Here is a 7,173-nt window from a genome sequence, read left to right as displayed (position 1 = left end):
CGGCTTCTCCAAATTCTCCCTGCAGGGCAGGAAGACAGGGCAGGCAGGTCTACCTATCTCCAGCATCATTCAGCTGTGACATGAATCCTGTGGTGAACCGCCAGCCTGAAGTTCATTTCTCAGCTCGCCCCCCGCCCCGCCCCACCCTTGCGGGGTGAGGACGTGGCAAGGAAGGAAAGCCAAGGGCGATATTGCCTTGATCCAGGACACAGTAACAGTCTCCCGCTTGTCTTGCCAGGGCCCTTAATGGAGCTGGCCCTGTGGAACACCTGGCTGTGTATCTAATTATCCAAGTCTGTCTCACACCCCCACCCTCATCCCATTTTTCTCAGAAATGGCCCCTTTGCGCCCTAGTGGCTGCAAAGTGTAATGCAGCAGCCAAAGGACGGTCGGTTTCTGAGTGGTTTGCAGATCAGATTCTAATTACGTTGGAATATTTTGAGAATTTGTATTCTAATGTATATACTATTATATTTAGATTCTAAATATACCCCCACTGACTATCTTCTACTTGAAATTAGAACTGGCTGGCCCACTTCTAATTACACTTCTGTTTCTTCCATAGTACTTACCAGTTTTTAAAAGATCATTTACCTATTTGTTATATTTATTGTTTATTGTAATACTCCCAGTGGGATGTAAACTACATGAAGGCAGGAATCTTTATTTTGTTCATTGATATATCTGAATGACATAGTGGGTATTAAAATATTTGTTTGTGCCTGTCAAAATGGCTAAAATTAACAGCACAGACAACAACAGATGTTGGCAAGGACCCTAGCAAGGAGAACACTTTTGCACTGCCGGTGAGAATGAAAACTGGTCCAGTCACTCTGGAAACCAGTATGAATGCTCCTAAAAAATTAAAAATAGAACTACCCTATGACCCAGCAGTTGCACTCTTGGGTATTTACCCAAAGGATACAAGAGTCCTGATTCGTAGGGGCACATGCTCCCCAATATTTATAGCAGCATTATTGACAATAGCCAAAGTATAGAAAGAGCCCAATGTCCTCAGACCGATGAATCGATGAATGGATAAAGATGTGGTATATATATAAAATGGAGTATTACTCAGTGATCAAAAAGAGTGAAATCTTGCCATTTGCAACGTGGATGGAACCAGAATGTATTACGCGAAGCAAAACAAGTCAGTCAGAGAAAGACAAATATCATATGACTTCACTCATATGTGGAATTTAAGATGCACAACAGATGAACATAAGGGAAGGGAAGCAAAAGTAATGTAAAAACAGAGAGGAGGACAAACCATAAGAGACAAATACAGAAGACAAAGAGGGTTGCTGGTGGGATGTTGGGTGGGGGGGAAGGGCTAAAGCGTTGCGGGACATGAAGGAGGACATTTGTTGGGATGAGCACTGGGTGTTATATGTAAATGATGACTCACTAAATCCTATTCCTGAAATCATTATTACACTATATGTTAACTAACTTAAATTTCAGTTAAAAAAATTTTAAGGTTAAAAAATAGACAAAGTAAAATAAATAAATAATATAATTAATTAAAATAAATAATATAAATAAAATAAAGTAAAATAAAACAAAATAAAAAATATAAAATAAAATAAAATAAAATAAAATAAAATGATGGTCCACAGACCAACTCATCAACATGATTCAAGAGCTTGTTAGACCTGGAGAATTTCAGAACCCACTCCAGAACCCCAGATTTAGAATATGTATTTTCACAGGATCAGGTTGATAAGTACCCATTCAGTTGATCTCTATTATCTTTCCAATTTCTGAAATGTTATGAATTTTGAATATTTAACTGTAACATATTCTTTTTATCATTCCATAATCAAGTGAGTGATTACAGTTTTGGAAGCTAACTAAAAACATAAAATATAAAATAAAATGTGTGTGTGTATGTGTTTAATGAATAAATGAAACAAGCTAGAAGTTGAGATTCCTCAAACGGGCCCTCTACACTCTCCCTTTCTTAACCTATAACCTTGCAAGTCAATCTGAATGACCCCTCCTGGAGGGTCTCCTTCCCATTATCAGAATCTCTGAATTGTCCCTGTGTTATTCCCACTCTTAGCACTTCTAGAAGTCTGACTTTCTACCTCTTCTATTAGCCAGAAATGTCCCAGCACTGGGCCAGGGAGGGAGCCCCTTTCATCCATGCTACTAATTCAGCATTATCATGCACAGTATCTGGAACGCACTGATCAATCAATAACTATCTCTCAACTGATACAATTATGGATCTATCTCAATTTTAAGACCTACCAGATCTTTCACATACATTATTTTAAGGATTCTCAGACCATGGCTTTGTCAGAGCTGAATATTTTTACAGATGGACGATCACTTTGGAAACAAAGAGCACTTTCTTAAAAGGTGAAGTGTGTATCTACCATGTGATCCAGCCATTTCACTTCTATGTATTTGCAAGAGAGAAATCAAAGCCTGTGTCCATATAAAGACATATGTGAGTGTTTATAGCAGGCAAAAAACTGGAAACAACCCAAGTATTTATCAACAGGAGAGTGGGTGAACAAATTGTGGCATACCTACACCATGAGAGGCCACTCAGCAATGAAAACAAAAATATTGATACCTTCAGCCATATGGATGAATCTCCAAATAATTATGCTGAGTGGAAGAAGCAAGACAAAAAGGAATACATCCTGTATGATCCCATTTTTATAAAACTATAGAAAATGTAAACTTGTGACAGAAAGGAAATCAATAACTGATGATAAAGGGACAAAAAGATCAGGGAGGGGACATGGGAAGCAGAAACTCAGGGACTAGGAAGATTTGAGGATGATGGGTGTATTCATTATCTTGATTATGGTGATGGCTTCCATATTATCAAGTTGCATGTTTAAATATGTCTAACTTATTATATGTTATTCAATAAAGCTATTTCAAAAAGCAAGAAACAGGAGCGCCTAGGTGGCTCAGTCAGTTAAACATCTCATAGGTCATGATTTCATAGTTCATGAGTTCAAACCCCACATAGGGCTCTGCACTGGCAGCACAGAGCTTGCTGGAGATTCTTACTCTCCCTCTTTCTCTGCCCCTCCCCTACTTGCTCACTCTCTCTCAAAATAAGTACATTTTAAAAACTTTTTTTAAAAGCAAGAAACAAACACTGCCCTAGATACTCCTATCATCAGCTTCTTGTTCCCACTGGAATGCTGTTATGACTTCCCATTTTAGGAAGCTATTATACTGTTTGGAGGTTTTCTTTTAAATAAAATCAGAATCTGTAATGTTCTAATATTAGAAGGACCTACTGTGTAATACCTTTACATTATGGAAAAGCATTGAAGAAATCATCATTTGAAAGATGGGAGAGATAGTAGCCTGCACCTAAAAATAGCCTAAATGTTCATCAGTAGAACAACTCAATAAATTATACTTCCATTCTTTATAGTATGATCTACCTAATGAAAATGAGTTAAATTCTATACCTTAACCTGGAGGCATGTCCATAGTATATTAAGTGAATAATGCAGTTGGAGGACAATATGTAGTCTGAGCCTACAGAGAACACCAATGTTTGTGAATGCATACGGAGGAACAAAGTCAGAGAAGCATTTACACCAAATGCATCAGTAACCTAGAGGGATTAGAGAGATTGTTTGGAGGAAGAGCACAGACCAGAAAACTTGTGAAATGGTTCTTTGGTATGAATAACCTCCTTACCCACAACGTACCTTCTTTTATCACCTCTTCCTCATTTTGTTGAGTCTTTTCCCCTCTGATCCAGAGTTATTCTCCTTCCAGAATCCCTCCTTTTGATGGAAACCAATTGAATGTAAATGTTCATGATCTAAATAATGTTCACCACAGGATGTTTTGCCTTCCCAAGGGTATCTGTATGTTAGAGGACACTGGAGAGGAGACATAATCCCAAAGGAATTTCAGGTACCATGCCATCCACAAATGGGGAACCAAAGACCCTCAGCACAGGCCACAGTGGAACCAGAGGCGTTTAGCCTCTGGTTAGCCCCCTCGTGCTTAGCCCCACACATGCTCCCTCTCACTTGCCTCTTTTGTGGTTCAGAAAGTTCCAAACTGTTTCCCATCCCACAGGCTCCATCTCTGAGTGAGGGTCTCACTTCTCCCCGTGTCTGCCCAGAGTCTGAGAACCGCATGCTGCCCCATCACTCTGAACCCTCATCCTGTCCACCAATTTTAGGAAGGTACTTTCTGTCCCCCATTTGTCCCAACCTTCCACTTTTAACTCTTAGTCATACCATTAGCACACACTAAATCTTCCCAGACTTATGGGGCTTTTATGAACAGCTAAAAAGAAGAGAGCATATGAAGAAACTTCTACAGAGCCTCAGGAAATTGCAGTCACATATACCTGGGTGACTCTGAAATCTAAGTTTTAATTATTGATCTGACTAAGTCACATGGTAAACTCCAGATTGTTTTCCCAGTCTATGTCCAAAGTCTTATATCAACAGTCATACAAGGAAGTTCACTTATCCTTCAATTTAAAAAATTGTGGTATGCCCTTCCTATGCCACCCAGCCCAGATTTATTGAGGTAAGCAAATGTTCCCAGTTCCAACTCAGTTGACAATTACAACTCATGCACAGATCAGTGTTTATGGCCACATCAGCCTTAGATTTAAGCTACAAGAATTCAATCATATCTTGGGGCGCCTGGGTGGCTCAGTCGGTTAAGCGTCTGACTTCAGCTCAGGTCATGGTCTTACAGTTCGTGGGTTCGAGCCCCGCGTCTGGCTCTATGCTGACAGCCAGCTCAGAGCCTGGAGCCTGTTTCAGATTCTGTGTCTCTCTTTCTCTCTCTCTGACCCTCCCCTGCTCATTCTGTCTGTCTGTCTCTCTCTCTCTGAAATAAATAAAACATTAAAAATTAAAAAAAAAAAGAATTCAATCATATCAGACTTCTACAGCCTATTAACTAACTGTTCTACAAATGGCATAGCCACTTAGTATGTTTTTGACCAATATCCTTTTAGACTCACGTTGTCCAACATGGTAGCTGACTGCCTGTGTGGCTCTTGAGTGTACTTGAAATATGGCCAGTCTAAAATGAAATATGCTACAAGTAAAATCCACACTTTCTTAATAAGAAAAATGCAGAATATCTCATTAATAATTTTATATGTATTTTGTGTTGAAATGATAATATTTTGTATTTATTCAAATTTATCATTTATTTGGATTTAGTATAATATAGCAATAAAATTAGTTTCATCTATTTCTTTTTCTTTTTAAAGTGGAGTACTTTTTACTTATATTTTTAAAAATTATCAACTAAAAAAAGGTATCAGTTTAACAATTATCTTTCCTAAAAGCCCCGTTGTTCTTATTTTGGACTCTGTGATCTAGATCATTGGGTCTCTTTGTTTCTTCTGCGTAATCTTTTAAAACCCTGAATATGCCATCCAACATTTGAGCTGTTTCTCCAAATTTTTCTCACCTGTAGGTCTAATATGTGTGCTTTTAATGCATTCCTTTAAGTCACTGATAAAAAATATTTAACCTGACAGGTTGAGACACTTGACTAGAGACATTATCTAGGCTGACATTCATTCCTTAACTAACTAATTCATGTTTACATGGACTGTGGCTGTTTAACCAGCTAAGAATTCATCAAAATGAATTCCATAATGATGTCTTCCTTGACCTTTGGTCTGAGCCACCTGAGAATCATGAATCCAATTACATGAAGACCTACGTGTTATTGCCCATTTGTGGGTTTTATTTGGGGGTTCTGGGGACAGGGGAAACTGTTTTGGTTTGGTTTGGTTTGGTTTTTTGCCATCGCCTTGAAATTCATTTCTCATGCCAACTCCGTATCTATTTTCATTCTAACCTGATGTCAACCTAGCTCTCATATTATGGCTTTTTGACCTACGACTCCATTCCTTCCCTTAGTCCTTTTTAATCCTTATAGGCTGTTTTTCCAATATTTAAATCAGCTTCTCCAAGTGAATTTGTCTTGACTGCCCTTTCAATGTTGGTGCACTGGTTTGTCTTGGATAGGAATTCCTCTTGTACAGCTTGGGCTTGTGAAGTCTAGCCACAATCCACTTGGCTAAGTTTTCACTCACTCCCCTTTTCCCTGATGGGGAAAAATTGGGCAAGATGGCTCAGAAAGAGGAAGAGTAGAGTAGGCCTGTAAGAGGTAGTCTGAGAAACCAAATGAACAATAATTTAGATGCATTTGGAATCCATCTTTGTTCCTTTTGGGGCAATCAAGACATTTTCTATTCTCTTCTTCCATATGCCATTATAACCAACAATTTCTCTTTGGTCACATAAGCAAGCCCAATAATGGTTTTTATCATCTTTGCAACCATTTAAATATGCTGTGACATCTCTTACATAGCCTCATGGACTAAGAGTCCAAATTTTTGTTAAGCACATTACTTCTGCTATTTCCACTCTAAAGATCCCTTTTCTTACCACAGAGGGAAGAGATTAATAAGAGGTAGATAATACTGTGTTGTCTCTATGATCTGCTAATGTCTTTCTATGTGCCCCAGCTCTGGACTTCCCTCTTCATTCTTCTTATTCTAAGCCTGGCTCAAGTAACCTTTTTTTGATGTGTGGCTCTCTGTATTATGGTTTTTTGTTTTTTGTTTTTTGTTTTTTTTTTACAATTTTAATGATTTCTTAACTTTAGTACTTCTGACATTGTTCTCATAGAATTGTGCTACTCTGTCGTATTCAAAACGTGGCTACACAGCCCACCTTCCATCCTGTTCCACACCAAAATCCACAGCCTAGTTACACAGAGTCTCATTTATTCCTCTTGGGGATCATTCATGACTGTGTGGTCAGAATTTTATATTTTAGAACTTCCCTTCTCTCTCAAATCAATATTCTCTTTTATGGCCAGTCAAGGGGTTTATATATTTTCCTCAAAAACAAAAACAGCAAAACAAAACAAGAAAGCCACAAACCAAATTTCTGTGTCCTGAAATCTAGGATACATTACAGACTTCTCAGCATCCCACATTTAGCCACTATGGCCTCCAATGCTCCAGCCAAGTCAATCGTGTGGGTTTCTATGGCCCTATCATGAGTGTCCTTCCTCTCCACCCACCAAGTCCAAGGGACCCACCCCTATAATATCCAAGCATCATTTCCTTGGAGCCAAGACAATGGTATCAACAGTGACTGAAGTGAAAGTATCCCAACAGAAAAA

Source organism: Crocuta crocuta, unplaced genomic scaffold (assembly GCF_008692635.1).
Source record: "Crocuta crocuta isolate KB4526 unplaced genomic scaffold, BGI_CrCroc_1.0 scaffold99, whole genome shotgun sequence".
Lineage (NCBI taxonomy): Eukaryota > Metazoa > Chordata > Mammalia > Carnivora > Hyaenidae > Crocuta > Crocuta crocuta.
This window is presented reverse-complemented; position numbering follows the sequence as displayed.